The 23048-nt window shown below is 38.1% G+C and overlaps 1 protein-coding gene and 1 pseudogene across 3 annotated transcripts in view; both read left to right on the forward strand.

Moving 5' to 3' along the window:
* Erbb4 (erb-b2 receptor tyrosine kinase 4) overlaps positions 1–23048 on the forward strand; it is a 1095063-nt gene that overhangs the window by 671483 nt on the left and 400532 nt on the right. The gene's annotated exons all lie outside the window — the stretch shown is intronic.
* Positions 14795–15432, forward strand: LOC129683621 (60S ribosomal protein L13-like; annotated as a pseudogene).

Here is a 23048-nt window from a genome sequence, read left to right on the forward strand (position 1 = left end):
TTTAGTTCACCACTAAAAGCTATTTTTTAAGCGAACTAGAGCTCAAGGCTCAGAAATGACATATGAGAGTGAAGAGCCCTGATAGGGTTTTCTCTTTTGTTTCTTTCCACGTTTTGTTTCTTAGTTTATGGGAACACATTATGTAAAATGCCATCCTTAACTCTGAGCAGAGAGGTGGTCCTTTGGAGGACTAAGCACTCAGAGTACACATACAGTAAAATCGCTTTGGCTTACTCGGTTGGTAAATCAGTTCTGCTCTTCTTTTACCTTTGGTAAGCAAATTTCACAGCAGAATGCTCACAGAATAGCTTTGTCCTGGGTGAAAAATCAGAGTGCACTAGTTTCAGTTCTAGCCAACGTGTGTGAAGGTGATCTAGTCTATACCACCTCTTAGAAACTGGATATGACTGCAGCTCCAGCCTCAACCGTAGGTTCACTGGAGTGCTTCTCAGACCATTTGCTCTTTGTAAGCAGATTTTCTAATAGTAAAGTGGCCATCCGTAAGATCACTTCAGTAACAGTGACCTCTCTTCACACCTGATTTGATACCTAACTGCAGAGTGATACATTTTGGGTATATTCACTTAAATTTTTTTCTGTAAACTAGCAAGAAAAACATTATTTTGGTTTTGTGCATAAGTAGTAGTAAGGAAGGAGAGGAACCATTGATTGAAAAATAGCTTACACTAGATGACGAACATGCACGAAGGTGCCACAATGAAATCTTGACATTTGTATGGTAATTTAAAAAACTGACTGAAAACCAAGTCTGATATATCTTACCCTCAGTATCAACTGTTGGAAACAAAATGACAGCTTCAGGTGTGTGTCTAGGGGCCAGAGTAGATAAATAGCTGTGTCTTCTACAACCCCGTAAACCTGAAATGTAGAATTACCTGCAATAATCTAATTGATGCCAGGCCATGGTTTCTCAAGCTTGCATACAACTGTCTGTGCATGCTTTTGTAAATTTTGAAAATTCTTCTCCATCTCTATCCTCTGGTTCTCTCAAGAGTGCGTTAAAACTATACATTTATATTTATACACAAATGAATCTGCTCTATCGTATGTTACGTTTAATATTTTTTTAGCATGTCCGAGGAATAAACTACTGTGAGGTGGTGGCCAATACTGATTATTGAAAGTAAAGAGTTGTCAAAATACAGAGAATAAGTGATTAATTTTAGGGTGCCTGCCTGTAATCAGAACAATGTAGGACTGAGGAAACATAACAGGAAAAGGAGCAGAAAGATTGTAAGGACCAGAAAGGACACTTGCTGTTATTTGCCTTCTTTTAGACAGTACACGAAAACTGCTTCCATTAAATCTGAACAACATAGTTGTCTATACAGGAACCCCACAATGAGAATGCCCATCAATATGCCAGAGTAGACAGAAGAAATTTCACAAGCCCCCACCTCTGGATGAAGAGCTGTAAGCAACCAAAGGCTGCTTAGAGGAAAGCTCTCCCGCCAGACTATATACCCACAAGTGGTCATCTGCAAGCAGATATACACAGGAGCACTATTAAATGGACTTAATTTTCTCTCTGTGTGTGTTATGTAATATCCCCTGTCAACTTTGTGTTCATCTGTGAATTGCACATAAAATGGAACCATGAATTTTACCATCTGAATTTTACTTCATTTATCTGAGATGTGACCCAACAGCTTTAATGCCAACCATATTTGAATTAGGATGATTGTCTTCCAAGGCTTTAGAATTTTGCCATCTATATTGATATAATTTTTCAATCATGACGTCTGATAATCAAAATATGTTCCCTTACTGTATTGAGTCAAGTGATTTTGTAAACAGGTGCCGTCAAAGTACAGAGGTTTGGTTCACTTCTTGTATTGTGTAGAACTACATTCCACTTTCGAAGACAATTATACTATCCTTTACTGCCACTGTACTGGGCTTACCAGTTGAAGAAAGTTAGGAATGTAATCGACACCTCATTTCCAGACACCAGCGAACAGCCACAGTTGCAAGCAGGTCTCTCTCTAGACACAGAAAGATGTCTGCAGATGTTCCTCTCTGCAGATGCAGGTGTTAAATACTTTGTGATACAGAACTATATGGTTTTGTTGTAGTATCCATTATTAAAGTTGGAGAGTCCACATGGTAGGGAAGTCATGGCAGGCCACTGGAGCAGGAAGCTGAGAAGCATATTTTCCACGACATTCAGAAAACAGAGAACAGACTAGAAGTCTGGAGAGACTAGAAACTCTGAAATCCCTGCCTACCCTCTCCTCTCTGCTGATATACTTCCTCCAGCCAGGCTCTACCTCCTAAAAATCTGCAGAAATTCCACAAACAGTGCCACCAACTTGGGACAAGTGTTAAAACAGGTGAATCGATGTGGGAATTTCTTGCCTAAACACCACAGCCATTATGCATGAAGTATTTATATTAATTAACTCAGTGTTGTCAAGATCATAAGCATGAATGTAAAATATGAAGCATACAGCCTATTTATAGTCAATTGATTTTGCTGTTTCTGTGTATGCATTTTCAAGGCTGACCACTCTGAATTGCATAGCCTATAAGAGGCCTTGACCTTGGGAGAGGCAAATTCCCTTTCTCTCAGAAGTCAATAGTTGCCTATAGTTCTTTGTCAAAGGGTGGGGCCTCACAAAACTTTCCCCTTTGACATTAATGTGTCCAATGATATTGCTATTGTCCCAGTCTGGTTTATTCAACTATATCTAGGAACTCTACTTCACAGGTGACTTCTACCTCAGAATATGTTTCTGCCACCTCCTCCCCAATGTTCCCTGAGCTACCTATACAAAAGCTGAGGTGTAGGTCTATCAGTTGTGGCTGACTCCTCATGACTCACCGCTCTATTTTGTCCAGGTATGGTTTTCAGAGATGGTTTCCAAAATCAGATTCAGCAAGTTAAATTATACATCAGAAGTCACTACAAGTCTTGGAGAAAAGATTTATAAGGCAGAGCATGCAGTAAAAATTAAGTCCTCTAAAAATCCTTCATAAATTAGTGTTCCACTAGCAACAAGGTCTCTTTGAAAAGACTGAGCAGATTCCACACTAGGACATTATAGGCTCTCCCAACAATGGGCTATGCTTTGCATATTTAGTTATTACAATTGAGTGAAAAAGCTCTGCCTGCATTCATTTGGAGAAAATATTTAAAAATATATACTAAGAAAAGTATACTGCTTTAAGACTTTTTTTTGCAGTATAATCATTTTATATCCCGATTGTAGCCCTCTCCCTCATCTCCTCCCATGCCACCCACACTCCTTCTTTCCCCTTACCTCCTTCCCTTAGTCCACTGAAAGAGGGAGTATGGCTCCCCTTCCATCTGACCTTAGTTTATTAAGTGTCATCAAGACTGCTTGGATCCTTGTCTTCTGTGGCCCTGTAAGGCCGCATCACCAATAGGAAGTGGTCAAAGAGCAGGCAACCAAGTTCATGACTGAGGCAGCCTCTGCTCTTACTTGGGAACCCACATGGAGACAGAGCTGCCTATGGGCAACATCTGAGCAAGGGGTCTACATCCTCTCCATGTACAGTCCTTGGTTGGTACATCAGTCTCTGCAGGACCCCCTGGGCCAAAATTTGGGGCTTTGTTGGTTTCCTTGGGGTGTTCCTGTCCCCTCTGGGTCCTTCTATGCCCCCTTCTATGCTCCATAACAGTCCCTGAGCTTGGATTCTGTTTGCCAGTATTTTATTGCATCAATGTTCATAAGGGAAATTGGTCTGAAATTCTCTTTCTTTGTTGGGTCTCTGTGAGGCTTAGGTATCAAGGTAATTGTGGCTTCATAGAATGAATTTAGTAATGGTCCTTCTGTTTCTATTTTGTGAAATAGTTTGAAGAGTATTGGTATTAGCTCTTTTTTAAAGGTCTGGTGGAATTCTGTGCTGATCCATCCAGCCCTGGCCATTTTGTTTGTTTGTTTGTTTGTTTGTTTGTTTGTTTGGATTGGAGACTCTTGGTGACTGCTTCTATTTCCTTAGAAGATATAGGACTATTTAATTTATTTAAATATTGATTCCACTTTGATAAGTGGAATCTAACATGAAAATTGTCCATTTTATTTAGGCTTTCAAATTTTGTGGCATATAGGCTTTTGAAGTAAGACCTAAAGGTTGTTTGATTTTCCTTAGTGTCTGCTGTTATGTCTCCCTTTTCATTTCTGATTTTGTTGATTTAGATAGTGTCTCTTTGCCTTTTAGTTAGTTTGGCTAAGGGTTTGTTGATTTTCTCAAAGGAGCAGCTCCTGGTTTCATTCATTTTTGAATTGTTTTCTTTGTCCTAGTTTATTGGTTTCAGCTCTGAGTTTGATCATTTTCTGCCATCTACTCCTCTTGGATGTGTCTTCTCCTTCTTCTTTTCTTTACTTTTTTCCCTAGAGCTTTCAGGTGAGCTGTTAAGTTGCTTGTAAGAGATGTTTTGAACTTCTTTATGAAGGCATTTAGTGCAATGTAGTTTTCCCTTAGCATTGCTGTCATTGTGTCTTATAAGTTTGGGTATGTTGTTCCTTCATTTTCATTGAATTTTAGTTTCTTTCTTTATTGTTTCCTGACTCAGCTGTCATTGAGTAGAGAGTTGTCCAGTTTCCATGTGTGTGTAGGCTTTTTGGTATTTCTATTGTTCTTGACATCCAGCTTTAGTCTATGGTGGTCAGGTACTTCTTGTTTCCGTTGAGGCTCGCTTTGTGGAATGACTACGTGCTTTATTTTGGAGAATGTTCCTTGAGGTTCTGAGAAGAATGTAAATTATTTTGTGTTTGGGTGAAAAGTTCTGGAGAGATCTGTTAGGTCCATTTGATTCATGACATCTGTTGGTGTCATTGTTTCTCTTTTAGTTTCTGTTTCATTGCTCTCTCCTTTGGTGAGAGTAGAGTGTTTAAGTCTCCTGCTGTTAACCTGTGGGGATCTAGATGTGGTTTAAGCTTTATTAATGTTTCTTTTACAAATGTGGGTGCCCTTTTATTTGGGACATATTTGTTGAGATGTCTTCTTGGTGGAGTTTTCCTTTGATGAGTATGAAGTGTTCTTCCTCATCTCTTTGGATTACCTTTGACTGAAAGTCTATTTTATTATATATTAGAATGACTACTCCTGCTTGTTTCTTGGGTCTTTTTGCTTAGAAAACCTTTCAGCTCTTTACTCGCAGGTAATGTCTATCTTTGTGACTGAGGTCTATTTCTTGTATGCAACAGAATGAATGCATACATTCTGTTAGTCTGTGTCTTTTTATTGGAGAGTTGAGTCTATTGATGTTGAGAGAGATTAGTGACTGGTGACTGTCAGTTCCTTTTATTTTGATGCTGATTGTGGAAGTGTTTGTGTGCTTGTCTACTTTTAGTTTTGCTGTAGTGAAGTTATTGATTTTCTGGGTGTTATTGTTTTTCTGGGTGTAGTTAGCCTTCTTGGGTTGTATTTTTCCTTCTAGTATCTTCCCTGGGGCTGAATTTATGGGTAGGTACTATTTAAATTTTTTTTTTTTGTTGTTGAATATCTTGTTGTCTTCTTCTATGATTATGGAGAGTTTTGCTGGGTATCATAGTATGGCCTGACATCTGTGTTTTCTTAGGTTCTTCATGATATCCTTCCAGGCCCTTGTGGCCTTCACAATCTGTGTTGAGAAGTCAGGTGTGATTCTGATGAGTTTGACATTATATGTTAATAGGCCTTTTTCCCTTGTAGTTTTTAGTATTTTGTTGCTGTTGTTCTGCACATTTAGTGTTTTGATTATTATGTGACAGGAGGATTTTCTTCTTTGGTCTTATCTATTATGTGTTCTACAGGTATCTTTTGTGCTTATAGGCATCTCTTTCTTTAAATTGGGAAAATTTTCTTCTATGATTTTGTTGAAAATATTTTCTGGGCCTTAAAGATGGGAATCTTCTTTTTTCCTCTATTCCTGTTATTCTTAGGTTTTGTCATTTCATGTCTTTGATTTCTTGGATGGTTTCTGTAAGGAGCTTTTTTAAGTTAAACATTTTCTTTGATGGTTGTATCAGTTTCTTCCAATGTATCTTTTACACCTCAGATTCTTTCTTCCACCTCATGTGGTCTGTTGGAGATGCTTACCTCTGTAGTTCCTCTTTTCTTCCCTAAGTTCTCCCTCTCCAGGATTTCTTCAATTTGTGTTTTCTTTAATGTTTCTATTTCTATCTTCAGTTCTTGAACCATTTTATTGATTTCCTTCACCTGTTAGTTTGTGTTTCCTGCCTTTCACTCAATTCCTTTACCTGTTTTTACTTCCCTCTTTTTCTTTCATTTCTTGCAGTGATTTAATTAATTTCACTGTAATGGTGACAATCTGTGGGACTGTATCTTTCTGTATTCTATCATGGGTGGCCACAATCTGTTTGGCATATATCTTCCTGTATTTCTTTCTGATTTTATTTGTTTCCTCTCTTATCATCTTCATAAGCATAGATTTAAGGTCATTTTCTTGAGTTTCACTTGTGTTAGGGTATCCAGGGCTTCTCTACCTTGGATAACTGAGTTATGGAGATGCCATATTGCTTTGGCTTTTGTCGATTGTGTTTTTACACTTGACATTACCAATCTGGCTGTCTCAGGCATTGGCTGGCAGTTTCTGATGCCTGCTGGTGTACTGGGGTGAGAAGAATCGCTTTGGCAGAAGGTGGTTGTTCCTGAAGGAACCCTCCTCACATTGTTGGGTATGGTGTCTAAATGACTAATGGTTCTCAGGGAATTGCAGCAGCTCTCCTCAGGTGTATGATCCTGTGGACTAACGGAGCTTTTTAGAAGCCTACTGGCTCTCTTCTCACCAGGGGAAGTTCTGGAGACTGCTGCTCTGCCACTGGCTTTCTTGCTGTGAATTTAATGAGCTAAAGCTGCTCAGACACTGTGTTTTCTGGGAACAGCCCTCTTGGAGAACCACAGAGCAGAGAGGTTTAGTCAGTCTCACTAGGGAGACAAGTTGAACAGTGTCTTGGTCTGAGCCCATGGCTCCCAGGGATCCATTGGTCTGAGACTGGAGCTCTCTGCCCTAATACCCAGCAGGCAACCAATGGTGGTGAGCACAGTGCACAGGCACGTGGCTAGAGGCTAGAGACCCCTGAGCCTGTTGAAACCCAAGAACATTTCTAGGAATTAGCTGGGTGCCCTGAGGTCTGACTTGATTGTTTCCCTCACTGTGCAGTTTCCTCTGGACTAGAAGATCCAGACTGTGGTGTTTTGGGACCCACAGTTCAGTTTGTGATGGTGAGCACAGCATGCAGGCATGTGGCTAGCAGCTAGAGACCCCAAGCCTACAGGAATTCGGAAACTTTTCCAGGGGGGTTAGCTGGGTGACCTGAAGTTGTACCTGATTGTTTCCCTCACGGTGAGGTTTCCTCTCACCTGGGGACACAGTCTCTGGTGTTTGGGGGCCCACAGTTCAGTCTCTTGGTCTCTGTGCAGTCACTCCTGTCCTGCTGATCAGACACAGTGTGCTATCGGCACCACCATCTTGGGTCCTAGCTTTATGACTTTTAATTTGAGGCTTAGCTCTCCTCAGCTGGTGGGATAGTTTTTATTCTTTAGATAGGCTGCATCTTTCCTCTCTGTTAGGAAGGGACCATAGTAAAATTACCTTTCTCCAGCAGGACATTGAGAAAGGTGGAGAAGAAATACTGAAAAACCTAGAAACTGAGACAGTCTAAAGCCACTTTTTAATCTTCTAAGGGACCACCTTATTTCTATGCAACAAATGTATACTCCCTTTTGAAAGCCACAAGAAGCTTATGTACTGTTTTATTGGTCAGTCTGCCTGATAGGCTGACACGTGAGATAGAAAGGGACAGCTATGTAGCTGCACTTTTTCAGGTACTACACCAGCAACAGCTCAATTCTTATTCTTTATTTCTCTAGGAATTAGCATTAAAATGTACGATGTATTTCTGAAGACTCCATGGATGGCAACTGAAATGTGAACCCAGGATTTTATTACTGAGAGGTCATTATTTTGTAGTTGTTCTAAAGGCATTGCATCTATTTTAATATCAAAGGTTTGATGGTTTATTCAGTTGTTCTCCAAATTTGTTCTTCCCTACCTTCTAGAAAGCATCACACCACATCCTTTTTATGTCCGGTACCATTTTGAAGTGTGAGCCTTGCTCTTTAACAGCTGAGCTATCATTCTGGTCTCACCTCCCAGTATCAGATTGAAATTGCTATCACTGCAATCTAATCCTGAGAAAGCCTACTCTCTGTTTTTTTAATTATCCCTATTTTAAGAAAAGAGTTTATCTCAAAGTTTAATAATGATGACTTTTCTCTGCAATTCATTATATATATAATAGTTTGAGATAAATCTGATTATCAGTAACAGAAAGAGTACCACAGAAATAGAATCATATTTTATTTGTGACATTTCTTAAAAGGAAAGAAATAGCTTTTATGGTTTTAATAATGTGTCTTGTGGAAATGGAGCTTTGCCCTAAACATTTCATATTAATTTGTAATGTATAAAAATCGTCAGTAATGATAGACTGTTCTGGTGCATGCATTACTTATAATAATCAACACTCCTTTCAGATCTGTGACTTTTATGTAAGTCTGTGGAGATGCTATCAGTAGATGAGACATGGTGGTTAATATTTGCTGAAAACTAATTCAAATGCTGTGACATGAGAATTATAAAAACTGTATAGCAATGTGAGTATTTGTATTCAAATAGTTATTTATTTACTTTTAGTTATTTTCAAGTACAGACAACTGAAGATGTTCTTGGGAAGAACAAAAATGAATGTGTCACCTTGGCTAGACACCACATTTGTCCTGTAACTGCAGGGTGGCAGGACTAGTTTCTTATTATAAAGAAAGACAAGTGAGGATTTTTTTTCTTTGCAAAACACAGTGAAGACATTACTATCATTGAAAGTAACTAAGTCTTTCTTTAATGCTTATACAGAGATGCATGGAATTCCAATGATTTCTCCCAGCTTCCTTACATAATAATCCTATTAGTAAATCAACATGAAAGAGCCTTTCCTGAGGTATGTGACTACTCCTTGGTTAAAGGCTGATTTGTGGTTTAGAAAATATTGGTAATAAAATAGGGTAACAACAAGAATTTTGATTCCTTCCTTGTGCTAGGGATCAAGACAATGCCATTGTGCATGCCAGACAAGACTGAGCTCGACTACATCCCCAGACCTAAATATTTTAACAGGGCTCTGAAAAACACCTAGCATTTCCCAACTGATATAGAAAACCCAGAGAACAGCAAACACACCGTGATCCTTCCTGGGGTGAAACAATCTCTTTCTGTATTAGACTGACTTATTTGAAGTAGACACAAGGGATATTGCTGTCCCTTGTATTGTCACTGGATCATGAGTACCGTACCATTTTCTGTCACTTAATTCCTAACAATGGAAGCCTTTAAAGCTTATTAATTCTGAATCGGATTTTCTTACAATATTAATCACAAAAACATTAAAATTCAGTTCAGGTAACGTGTCTTAATTCTTATTTTTGGGTCACTCCCTTATATTTTTTCTTTTGCAGGTGTTATAAAGTAAATTTTCATCTATCTCCCACTATCCTATTTAGCATGAAATCTTGTAACTCTTTATAAAATGTTTATTTTCTGATCTCTTTAAAATCTACTTTATTTTTATTTTATGTATGTTTCATCAAATAGCTATATACCTTTCTTAGATTCTCATGTTTGCAGTCTCTGTTTATACTGTATTACTACCTTGTTAGCCTATGGTTTATCAAGAAGGAAAATGTCACTTAGTGGTCACGATGAAATAAAAATCTCCTTTAACTTTATATGTGAATATTGGTGGTAACTAAATCACATTGTGTTTTCATGTGACATGCTTAAATATTAGAAATTCTTTGTTGCATTGATTTTTATACATGAATATAAAATAAACATGTTATTAGAAAGCTAGTTTTAGTAAGGGCATATTTTTATGATTTTCAACTGTTCAATATTCTCATTAGTATTTAGAAGCAAGTATGCAATTAATTGGAAATATATTCCTTTTAATCTTTGTATTGTATTGGACTCTTCCCTACCTTTTATTGAAAACAGACTCCTATCTCATACAATACGTTCTAATTACAGTTTTGTTTCCCCTTCCTCTATTTCTACCACTTCCTTCCTATCCCCTCCCCCATCTAGATTTGCTTGCTTTCTGGCTCTCATTAGAAAAACACAGTTTTTAAGACATAAAATGTAACAAAATAAAATTCAAAATAAAACAAAAACTATCACACCAAAGCTGGAGAAGGCAAGCCAACAGAAGGAAAAGAGCCCAAGAAAAGTCGCAAACATTTGAGACTCACTCATTCACAGACCCAGGAACCCCATAAAAACACTAAACTGAAATCTATATCATATACAGAAAGGACCTGGTAGAGACCTTTGCAGGCCCTAGGCTTGCTGCAGTCTCTGTGAGTTCCTATGAGCGTTGCTTGGCTGATGTAGAAGGCCTCGTTCTCCTAGTGTCCTCCACCTCTGCTGGCTTTTACAGTTCTTCTGTGTACTCTTCCATGAGCTTCTCTGAGCTCTGAAGTGAGGAATTTGATGGAGACATCAGATTTAGATCTGAGTGTTCCAAGGTCTCTCTCTCAGTAATGTCTGGCTGTGGGTATCTATATTTGTTCCCATCTGCTGCAAGAGGAAGCTTCTCTGATGATGGCTGAACATGGCGCTGATGAGTATACCAGAATATCATTAAAAAATCATTTTGTCAGTATTTTTTTAAATACCTTACCATAGATCTCTGGGAAATCTCGTTTCTGGTTCTTGGTTGGGAATGTAGTCTTAATAGTAGGTATGTAAAAGATCAAACAAGTGGAAACAAGTTAAAGTTAGTAAGTAAGTAAATATACAAATCAAAATGTGAAGGAGCCATGATATGAAATAAAGTGGGCGCAAGGAAGTTTCTTAGAAAAAATAATCCAATGCTTTTCCAAATAGACCCCCTTAGACTTGAAACTTTGCTTAAGTTTCTTATTTGTTATCAAATCTGGAGTGGTTTACAGTGATAAGAGTGTGGATTAGTCATTCAAATGAAGAAAGCTAGCGATTCATGCACTGAAGAAGCAGGTCATTTTTCTGAAGGAAGAGTTCATAGCCCTGTTGTGGGCTGACTGAGAGGATGAGAACAAGGTCTTAGGTATGTGGTAGCGGTAGGCCACGGCTCTCTATAGACAACATGGAGGAACCTCCTATGAGTTTTGCTAAGCTGAGCAGAGGTTTCATGAAGGAAAACCACACATATGGTGGCTGTCTTCATGCCAGTGAAACTAATAGCAGTTATAACAGTATTAATATATGTTGCTACTTGTTGATTACTTAGTACATAGAATGTATTAATATTTTTCTCATCTAAAATTTTCATCAAAGTACATTCATTGTAGTGATTCTCCATTGTGGTTGTCCAACTATGTCAGCAGGAAAATAGAAACACATATGTTTGAGGGTGCTTAAAAATCACAAAGTTACTATTTATCATGGCTGTTGAAGAACATGTGACCAGTAAGATAAGGAAATAGTTTGATTAAGGAAATATAAGGAGCTTATGTGTTTGGAGTGAATAATTTATTCATTTGTTTATACAATATGTAAAATTTATGTCTTGAGATATTATGATGAATAAGTTAAAAAGAGTGAGTTGTCCCAGAAGCAAAAAGACACACACGGTATATACTCACTCATATAAACATACAACATAAAATAAACCCACTAAAATCTGTACATTTAAACAAACTAAGCAAAAGAGAGGACCCTAACTAAAATGTTCAATCCCCATCCTGAAAGGCAAAGAGGATGGACATCAGAAGAAAAAGAAAACAGGAAACAACCTAGGAACCTGCTACAGAGGGCCTCTGAAAGCCAGAAGAAGAAAACAGGAAACAACCTAGTAACCTGCCACAGAGGGCCTCTGAAAGCCTCTGCCATGCGGACTGTCAAAGCAGATGCTGAGCCTGATGGCCAACTGACGGGCAGAGTGAATGGAATTTTATGTAAGAAGTGGGAAATAGTAAGAGCTGGAGAGGACAGGAACTCCACAAGGAGAGCAACAGAAAAAGAAAATTTGAACCCAGGGAACTTCCCAGAGACTCATACTCCAACCAAGGACTATTCATGGAGATAACCTAGAACCCTGACAATGCAGCCACTTCTGATGAGAACTGATAGACTAAGATCAGAAAGAAGGAGAGGAGGACCTCCCCTATCAGTGGACTTGGGGAGGGGCATGCATGCAGAAAGGGGGGGGAGGGTGGGACCGGGAGGGGAGGAGGGAGGGGCTTATGGGGAGATACAAAATGAATAAAGTGTAATTAATAAAAGTTAAATAAAAAAAAGAATAATAAAAAAAGAACTTTCTATGACCAGAAAACAGCTCAGTTGGTAGAACTTTACCTAGCATGCAAAACACCTTGATATAAATCCACAGTAAAACATAAAACCAAATCATGGCAGTACATACCTGCAATCCCAGCACTTTATGAGATAGAGGCATGAATATTAGAAGTTGAAGGTCATTCTCTCCAACATACAAGTATTAAAACATGCTAAATCAATAGTTTAATAACAATAGAAAATAAATTAGCAAGAAAATAAAATCAGCTAAAAATTAGCAAGAAACTGAAAACAGCTATCAGCATGTCATATAAAAACCGTGATTAGAGTGTTGACGTACCAAATCATTACTAGAAAACTATAATATAATGCGATACAGCTACTCCGGAGTAACTTCAATGAGTAAAGAATAGTGAAGAAGCCTGTGAAGAGCCCCTCGACAATAAATATTGTGATAGCTGAAAGGTTACATGGAAACAATTCTTACAGAATATTTAAAAACTGAAGTAATATACAAGCATATGAATCTATAATTTTATAGTTAAAAATAGATATAAACAACATGTTTGAAAACAAAAGAATGCCAACCATAGAATTTAAATGGACAAAACAGAGCAAAGGATTGGAAGAATCCAATTTTATATTTAGTTTTAACCAAGATCCTACCATTTTGTACATTCTATATTGATGGGTAATTACTTCATTATTTAAAAATAACTAATCACTGCAGGAAAATGGAGCACCTGCACAGCCCCAAGGTGAGAATGTTTCATGAGCCAAAATTAGTATTAATCTAAGTTTGTTTCTGAATGCCTCACCCATCAAGAGAAATCTAGTCGTTGTGAGAAACATTGTAGAGTACCATGGAGCTGAAGTCTCAGTGGAAATGAATTCTATCGTGGCTCTTTAGCAAGATAACAGGAGGAAACAAAACAGCTTATGCTGATGGAGCCTGATTGGCAGGTAGGAAGAGGTGAAGATGGGCTCTGAAGGATGGGAAGGCACATAGATAAGACTGGTAAGGAGTAGTTGTGACACTAATAAAGAAGGCTGGGAGAGCACATGAGGCACATTTTCAGGATGTCAATGGTAACGATGAATCAGAGGCTCCTATTTACTCTACGGATGGATGACTTTTTTTTTTTTTCTTTTGCTGTGAGTCTTATTTTCTGTAAGAGTCCGTTTCCCAAGGACTAAAATGTGAAACCTCTTTGGTGAGTAATACATCTCCTATCCTTGGTTATTCTTCTGGGAAGGACTATGACTATGAGGGCCTGAGAATGTTGGGACGCAGACACAGATTGCAACCCACATTTACTGCTGTGGCTGGAGGGGTGTGAAGCCAGGATGGAAGCTGCCATGTGCACAGGAAGAGTATTTAGTAATAGCAGAAAAGACGTTCTTTCTCTTGTTATGAAACGAAATGCCCTACTATCCTTACGTGAGACTTCTTGGGTTTTTCTTTTATTGTTTTATTTATATTTATTTTGTGACAATGCAATGATCACATAATCATGTCGTTACTATTCAGTGACAAAATCCATAATTTCAAAGTGTGAATGAAATGTTAGAGAGAAGCTGAACAAACACTATATATATATATATATAATTATATATTAATCTATATATAATATATTTATATATGTTATATAATATATATTGCAGTCACATTAGTATTGTTTTCATTATGTCCATTTTTTTTATAGTCTCTACTTCTCCAGTTTTCAGCATAGGGTAGTCAATGTGGAATTGTGGGAAATCATGTTATATGTGACATATTAAGGATATGAATTCCCCATATCTGTGTAAAGGCATGCTAGTTTCCATAGTTCTGTTTCTTCAATTTTAGAATGAAAGAAAACTATAAAATAATCACAAATGAGTCATTTTTATAGCTATCAACTTATTTCTTTTTTGTGTATTTGCAGAACCAGAGAAAGGAGTCATGACACAGGCATATTCTAGAAAAATGAATTATTTTTTAGTTTTTGTTTTTATTATTATTTTTATTATTTTATATAATTATATATACTTATTTTATATATTATTATTATTTACAATTTTGTAAGCCCATGTTTGTTTTAATTTTCTATATAATCCAGATGTCCTTAAATTTGTAATCTTCCTGTCTCAGTTTCTGGAGTTCTGGAGTTATGGTATGCACCACCATGCCCAGTATAAGGGTTGCAAAGATATATATCAAAAAGATTATATATGTTGCAAAGATTATATTATATATATGAAACAACATACTTATAAAATAACAAAGTAAAAAGGCATAAATCTGAGAGAGAACAAAGAGTAGACACATGGGAGTTGTTGGAAGGAGGAAATGAAAGGGCAGAAAAGATGTAATTACTTATAATCTTAAAAAAAAATACAACCTTTAGAAGTATTTAAAAATGCATATGGGCTGAGTGAAAAGATGTTTTCCTCCTTTCCGCTCGGCCGTTCTCCTGCTGGGAGGAAGCCATGGCGCCCGGCTGGAATGGCATGATCCTAAAGCTCCACTTCAACAGGGACTGGCAGCGGCTGGTGGGCGCTCGGTTCAACCAGGCGACACACAAAATCCGCAGACGCAAGCCGCATTGCCCCTTGTCCCATGTCAGGCCCGTGGTGAGGTGCCCTACAGTTTTGATACCACACCAAGGTCCGAGCTGGCAGGGGCTTCAGCCCGGAAGAACTCCAGGCGGCTGGTATCCATAAGAAAACGGCTTGCACGGTCGTCGACGGCATCTCTGTGGACCCAAGGAGGCGAAACACATCCACTGGGTCACTACAGGCCAGGCTGCCGCAGCACCTGAGGGAGTACCGCTCCAAGCTCATGCTTTTCCCCGGAAAGCCCTCTGCTCCCAACAAGGGAGATAGTTCTGCTGAAGAGCTTAAATTATCCACCCAGCTAACGGGACCTGTGATGCCCATCCAGAATGTCTACAAAAAGGAGAAAGCCAGTCATCACCGAAGAAAAGAACTTGAAGGCTTTTGCCAGTTTTTGCATGGCCTGGGCTAATGCCTGGCTCCTTGGCTTCTAAGCAAAAAGGGTGAAGGAAGCTGCAAAGCAAGATGTTTAAGAGAGAAAAGTATCAACTGGATGGGAGTTCTCTGGTTGAATTCTTGGGGTCACTCATATATACTATCATATCATCTGCAAATGATGACACTATGACCTCTTCCTTTCAAAATCCTCCAGTTGATAAACACCTTCAGCAAAGTGGCAGGATACAAAATCAACTCAAAAAAATCAGAAGCCCTCCTGTATACCAAAGACAAAAGGGCCGAGAAAGAAATTAGAGAAACAACACCCTTCACAATAGCCACTAACCACATAAAGTACCTTGGGGTGACACTAAACAAGCAAGTGAAAGACCTGTTTGAGAAAAACTTCAAGTCTCTGAAGAAAGAAATTGAAGAAGATCTCAGAAGATGGAAAGATCTCCCGTGCTTATGGATTGGTAGGATTAACATTGTGAAAATGGCCACCCTGCCAAAAGCAATCTACAGATTCAATGCAGTTCCAATCAAAATACCAACTCAATTTTTTACAGACCTTGAAAAAAAGATTCTCAGCTTCATATGGAGAAACAAAAAACCCAGAATCTCCAAAACAATCCTGTACAACAACAGATCATCTGGAGGTATCTCCAACCCCGATCTCAAGTTGTACTACAGAGCAATAGTAATAAAAACTGCATGGTGTTGGCATAAAAACAGAAAGGAGGATCAATGGAACCGCATAGAAGATCCAGAAATAAACCCACACACCTATGAATACTCGATTTTTTACAAAGAAGCCAAAACCATTCAATGGAAAAAAGACAGCATCTTCAACAAATGGTGCTGGTCCAACTGGATGTCCACATGCAGGAAAATGAAAATAGATCTCTATTTATCACCCTGCACAAAACTAAAGTCCAAGTGGGTCAAAGACCTCAACATAAAACCAGATACTCTAAATCTGTTAGAAGAAAAAGTGGGGAACAGCCTAGAACTCATTGGCACAGGAGACAACTTCCTGAACAGAACACCAACAGCACAGGCTCTAAGAGCAACAATCAATAAATGGGACCTCATGAAACTGAAAAGCTTCTGTAAAGCAAAGGACACTGTCATCAAAACAAAATGCCTGCCTACAGATTGGGAAAGAATCTTCACTAACCCTTTATCTGACAGGGGACTAATATCGAGTATACACAAAGAACTAAAGAAGCTGAAAAGCAGCAAACCAAGTAATCCAATTAAAAAATGGGGAACAGAGCTAAACAGAGAATTCTCGACAAAGGAATATCGAATATCAGAGAAACACTTAAAGAAATGCTCATCCTCATTAGCCATCAGGGAAATGCAAATCAAAACGACCCTGAGATATCACCTTACACCCATCAGAATGGCCAAGATGAAAAACACAAGGGACAACACATGCTGGAGAGGTTGTGGAGAAAGGGGAACCCTCCTCCACTGCTGGTGGGAATGTAAACTGGTACAACCACTCTGGAAATCTATCTGGCGCTTTCTAAGACAATTAGGAATAGTGCTTCCTCAAGACCCAGCTATACCACTGCTAGGTATATACCCAAAGTTTGCTCAAGTACACAAAAGGGATATTTGCTCAACCATGTTTATAGCAGCTTTATTTGTAATAGCCAGAACCTGAAAACAACCCCGATGTCCATCAATGGAGGAATGGGTACAGAAATTGTGGTATTTTTACACAATGGAATACTACTCAGCAATCAAAAAGGAGGAAATCATGAAATTTGCAGGCAAATGGTGGGATCTAGAAAAGATCATACTGAGTGAAATATCCCAGAAGGAGAAAGACAAACACGGTATATACTCACTTATATAGACCTATAAGATACGATAAACATAATGAAATCTATACACCTAAAAAAGATAATCAAGAGAGCAGACATGGGGTAAGATTATCAATCCTCGTTTTGAAAGACAGATGGGATGCACATTGAACATTGACAGGAGTCTACTGAGCGCATTTGAAAGACTCTAACTAGCAGTGTTTTCAAAGCAAAGACTCATGACCAAACCTTTGGCAGAGTACAGGGAATCATAAGAAAGAAGGGGAGTTAGTCTGATGAGGAAAGGATAGGAGCTCCACAAGGACCAAAGATATCTGGGCACAGGGTCTTTTCTGAGACTGACATGCAACCAAGGACCATGTATGAATGTAACCTAGAACCTCTGCTCAGATGTAGCCTGTGGTAGCTCAGTAACCAATTGGTTTCCCATAGTGAGGGGAACAAGGACTATTTCTAACAGGAACTCAATGACTGGCTCTTTGGCCTCCCCACCCCCCAAGGGAGGAACAGTCCTGTTAGGCCACAGAGGAGAGCTTTGCAGCCAGTCCTGAAGATACCTGATAAAACAGGATCAGATGAATGGGGAGGAGGTCCCCCCTATCAGTGGACTTGGCAAGGGGCACAGTGGAGATGAGGGAGGGAGGGACTGGGAGGGAATGAGGGATCGGGACACGGCTGGGTTACAGAGTTAATAAAATGTAACTGATAAGAAAAAAATAAAATTCAAAAAAAAGAGAGAAAAGTAATACACTGTTGGAATGTTGCAATAAATTTTCTATAAAGCAAAAATAAAGAGAGAGAGAGAAAGAAAGAAAGAAAGAAAGAAAGAAAGGAAGAAAGAAAGAAAGAAGGAAGGAAAGAAAGAAATTGTCCTCTAACAGGAATAAAAACAGCATTTATACTTTCAGTTCTGATTAAATAAAAAAAAATTATCTTCCACTGCCTAAAAAATTAAACAAAAGCACTAACTATGATTAATAAGCAATAACTAATTATTAAACTAATCAAGGTACAGACTACCAGTCATACCAAATGTCAGTTGGAACATATAGAAAACATAGCAAATGAACAAAGAAAACATGGTTGTGTCTTGTAAACGGTAGTAACATTTTCTCTACAGTAATACTTATAGAATTGCTCTGAATATGATATGAATTGTCATTTGGATGAATTAATGAATGAATGACTTCTTAGGGTAATGTAGCCACAGGGTATACTAAACATGAGCAAAGGTGTTCTCCTCCTCCTTCTCCTCCTCCTCCTCGTCCTCTTCTTCTCCTTCTTCTTTCTTCTTTCTTCTTCTTCTCCACAATTTATTCTATTTGTATCCCAATTGTAGCCCCTCTCTCATCTCCTCCCCATCTCACCTTCCCTCATTTTAACTCCCTATCTCTCTTCCCTTGTCCACTGATAGGGGAGGTCCTCCTCCCCCACTGTCTGACCCTAGCCTCTAGCCTATCAGGTCCCTTCAGGACTCCTTGGATACTCTTCCTATGTGTTGCCCCACCAGAGAGAAGTGATCAAGGAACAGCTAACCTAGTTCATGCCAGAGACTGTCTCTTCTCTCCTTACTGTGGAACTCACATGGAGACTGAGTTGTCTATGGGCTACATCTGAGCAGCAATTCAAGGTCCTCTCTATATATGGTCTTCGGTTGATGCATCAGTCTCTGCAGTTGGCTTTGTTGGTTTCCTTGCGTGACTCCTGTACCCTCTGGGTCCTTTTAGGTCCCCCTTCTTCCATACTTTTATATAAGGAAGATCAGTGTGGCATTCTGACAACTGAATTTCATTTTATAACCCAAATCTAAGCATATTATAGTGAACAAATGTCTTGGAATTCTCCTCACAAAAAGATTTACATTATATATGCTTGTGACTTATGTTCCCTAGTATCCACGTGTTGTGTTGAACTACAAACCTAGTTAATACCTATCTTTGATGCACATAAACACACAAAAGCTACATAAGTTGTTTAAAAAAATCTCTGAAAAGAATACTTGGGCCTAGAAATTTAATTTATTCCTTAAATGATCAGCAAGTAAGTAAAGTAAAGCCTTAAGTAAAATACATTATTAAGTTAGGCTTTTGATGAATGATATAAGGTGTGTAAAGCATAAGAGTTAATGTTATTTGTATTTTGTGACAAAATTAATCACCTTTATTCTTTATTGGCTTTTGTAGCTTTCAGGGTAATGCTGGATAAATTTACCGAACTCTAACTTTCAGTTCTCCATCTGCATAGTACTGACATTACAGTTAGGCCATGATCCTCTCATTTATTCAACAAATATTTATTGAATGGCAGACAACATTAAAAGCACCTAAGAGGTACTAAGGAAAAGAATAGACCATAATCATGTTCCCATTGAGTTTACATTTTAGCAAAGGCAGGTAAACAATAAATACAACAGATAAGGAAAAAATACACATGTAAGATGATAAACAAAACCAAGGAATCATTGGTGAAAGTTGTAAATGTTTTCATTTTCTCAGATGAGGGGTTGAGATGAGAGCAGTATCCAAGCTTTAACAGTATATGGCTTGGGCTTATCGCAGAGGGTTTCTATCTAAATATCCCTAGGCCTAGGCCTGGAAGCTTCCAGCCTCTGTACAATCTAGTCTTTTGCAAGCCTGAATCTTGAAGTCTTCAGCTTCTAGTCTTAGTCTGCTAACTTAGGCCTAGAATGTTTTCATCCCCCATACTGCTGAATACGCTCAGCCTTTCCAGTGTTTTTTGTTTGGTTGGTTTGGTTTTTTCTTCTGAACTCGGGCTGGCAGCTCAGCTGCAGTGGCTCAAAACTCCTCCCCAAGCTGACTGATTCTAACTGGCTTCTTGCCACTTCTCACTGAATTGCTCTGCTTAGAAAATGTTCCTCTGAACTCTATGAACTGAGTTGTACAAACTCATTTCCACTCAACTGAATTTCACCAACATGTAAGGTACACCCAAACTCTACTGTCTCCACAAACTCCCCTGCTCGCTCTCTCTCCCTCTCTTTCTCTCTGTGTCCAGCTCTTAAGCATCTGCTCTTTCCTGTCTGTTCTCCTGAGAGTTGGGTGTATCCTATCTCTGACTCATTCTGCCAAACCTTTCTCTGACTTTGTATTCCCTTCAATGAGACATCACTGTTTGGTATTAAAAGATAGACCATAATTTAGGTGTGTACTAAATTCCAACCAGGGGGATTAAGGTGTGTACTAAACACACACCTGTGTTCCATTATAATCACACTTTACCTAAGTCTTCAGCTGTGATCCCTTGGCCTGGAAGCCATGTTGTTCAATTAAAATTCCTCTGGAGGAATTTAATTTCCTATTCATTTTTCAAAAAAATGATTGAACATCTGTTGCAGATAGTACTTCATGAGAGCACTAGCAATGCATGTATTTGTTCATGGAATATTTTTATTCTATCACACATTGTTAGTTTTATACTAGGTTTTCAGTCATTCATGTGGGTAAAGCAAAGGAGTGGTAGAATGTTGTGTATTTTGTGATTTTTATGTAATTATCCTATATCACAATACTTTATTTTAAAATACTGTAAAAAAATTGAAGTGTTAAAGTCAAAATTCATTCTGTTGCTCATATTTTAGTGAATTTTCTTGTTTGTATGTCTGCTGAAAAGGTCATCATAAAGTGATTTCTGTTCATTCTGAGATGGGTTAATAGGAGAGTAAGATGAAGATGGATAAATATCTACTATAATTTTAATTTGACTTGGGACTGCTCATCTAAAAAGATTTAAGGGATCATTTTATAAGACCGAACACTATGTAAACATGATGTTTTCATGTGAATAAAATAAATCTATAATACTATGGTCTTGGCATTTTGAATCCTCTGTAAATATTATACTTAATTTATCTTTAGTTTTAGAATGCCTTTTAGAAACACCTTTTTCCACTAGACTTAAACCTCCTGCCAATAAAAACTGGACTCACTGTTGTCTTCAGAGCCTTAGAGCACACAGCACATGGTGGGATTTAATACAGTTGAATGTAGAGCTAACTGCTCCAAACAAGACATCATCAGCTGAGAATAAAGTATGTTTTGTTAAATAGAAAAAAATGTAACTGCACTTCAAAAGAAAACCCAAACTCAGTTGGTTGTTGCTAAGTTACTAAACCAAAAAGAGGCAGAAAGATAATGATGAAAGATTGGATTCATTTTGCTATTTATGTAATATCATATTTTACTTTTTTCATTGAGACTGTTCAGAGTTGCTCGATTAAGGAAATAATAATGACTCCTAAGTGTTTGTTCTCAATTGTATAGTATCATAAAAGCTTTAGAAACAAGTGTGTATTTATTATGCTTAACTACATAGTATGATGATGATAGATTGACATATTAATTCTACTTAAACTATTCAGTAAATTAAAATTTTAAAACACCCTTTATTTTAATAAACAGTCATTTAGGATATCAAAGAGTAGCTTTTTAATTTTCTTTTCTACAGGAAAAACACATGTGGTTTAGAATCTTGGAATGATTTGGTCTCTTTTTGATTTTCAGCTGTTTAAATTAGTCATTTATAGTTATCACCATTCTGTATATATCATTAGCACAAGGCTGGTCAGACACAGAAATTGGACTGTGCCTTAGAAAAGGGTGCAGAGATATTAATACAGTACATACAAGTACATGTCACGAAAAGAACCATCATTAAAGTTCATTATTTAACATTTTTAATGATTTAGTGATGCTTTAAATTTGGTTAAAAGTGACATTAAATTGTTGTCCTAATTTTTCAGGAAACATTATGAAGAAGGCATCAAAGGGCCGAAGTGATAGTTAAATCTGGAAAAGGTTTGATGAACAAACATAGGAACTGAATTTAGGTACTAAACATCCACACAAGAGCCAGGCATGCTAGCATGGATCTATAATTCCAGAGCAGAGATTGAGCATAAGAAAGAAGCTAGAGGCTAGTGGGATAGGAGGATTCGTGGAGCAGGGTTTATAGCCCTTTAAGCTGAATCATTAAGATTCATGAGATATCCCAGTCTCAAATTATAAGATAAAAAATGGCTGAAGAAGACAATGGTATAGGTCTGGCCCCTACCACACTATGCACACTGCACACATAATACAAGCATGTACACACGAACTTATAAATGTATATACATGTGTGCACTACTCACACATAAAATAAAGAAAACATTTAAAGCAATGAAAATAATGTACAACTATACCTAAGAGACATTGTGATGTAAAGTTCCCCTTTTCCATTCTTAAATATTTTCCTCATCAAATAATCATTGTTAATTTTTAAAACTTATTATTATTATCTATTATAATTTATTCACTTTTCATTTTTTAATTTAATTATTATTTATTATGATTTATTCACTTTATACCCCAACTGTAGCCCCTCTCTCATCTCCTCCCAGTCCCACTCAGCCTCCCTCTTACCCTCTATTCCCTTTCCCTATTCCACTGATAGAGGAAGTCCTCCTCCCCTACTGTCTGACCCTAACCTATCAGGTCTCATCAGGAATGTCTGGATCCTCTTTCTCTGTGGCTCCAGGGGGAGGTGATCAAAGAGCAAGCAAACAAGTTCATGCCAGAGATTGCTGCTGTTCCACTTCCTAGGAATCCCCCATAAAGACGGAGCTGCCCATAGGATACATCTGAGCAGGGGTCTAGGTCCTCTCCATGCATGGTCCTTGATTGAGTCATCAGTCTCTGCAGGACACCTGGGCCCAGATTTTTGGCTCTGCTGTTCTCCTCATCGAGCTCCTGTCACTTCCAGGTCTTTCTATCTCCCCCTTCTTCCATAAGTTTCCTTGCACTCTGTCTAGAGTGAGGTAACCCAAAGGCAGAAAGAAACATATGTGATATACTTACTTATAAGTGGATATTAGCCATGTAATATAGGATAAACATACTAAAATCTATAGTCCT

The sequence above is a fragment of the Psammomys obesus genome, unplaced genomic scaffold (assembly GCF_907164565.1).
Source record: "Psammomys obesus unplaced genomic scaffold, mPsaObe1.curated_primary_1811, whole genome shotgun sequence".
In the NCBI taxonomy this organism is placed as follows: Eukaryota; Metazoa; Chordata; class Mammalia; order Rodentia; family Muridae; genus Psammomys; species Psammomys obesus.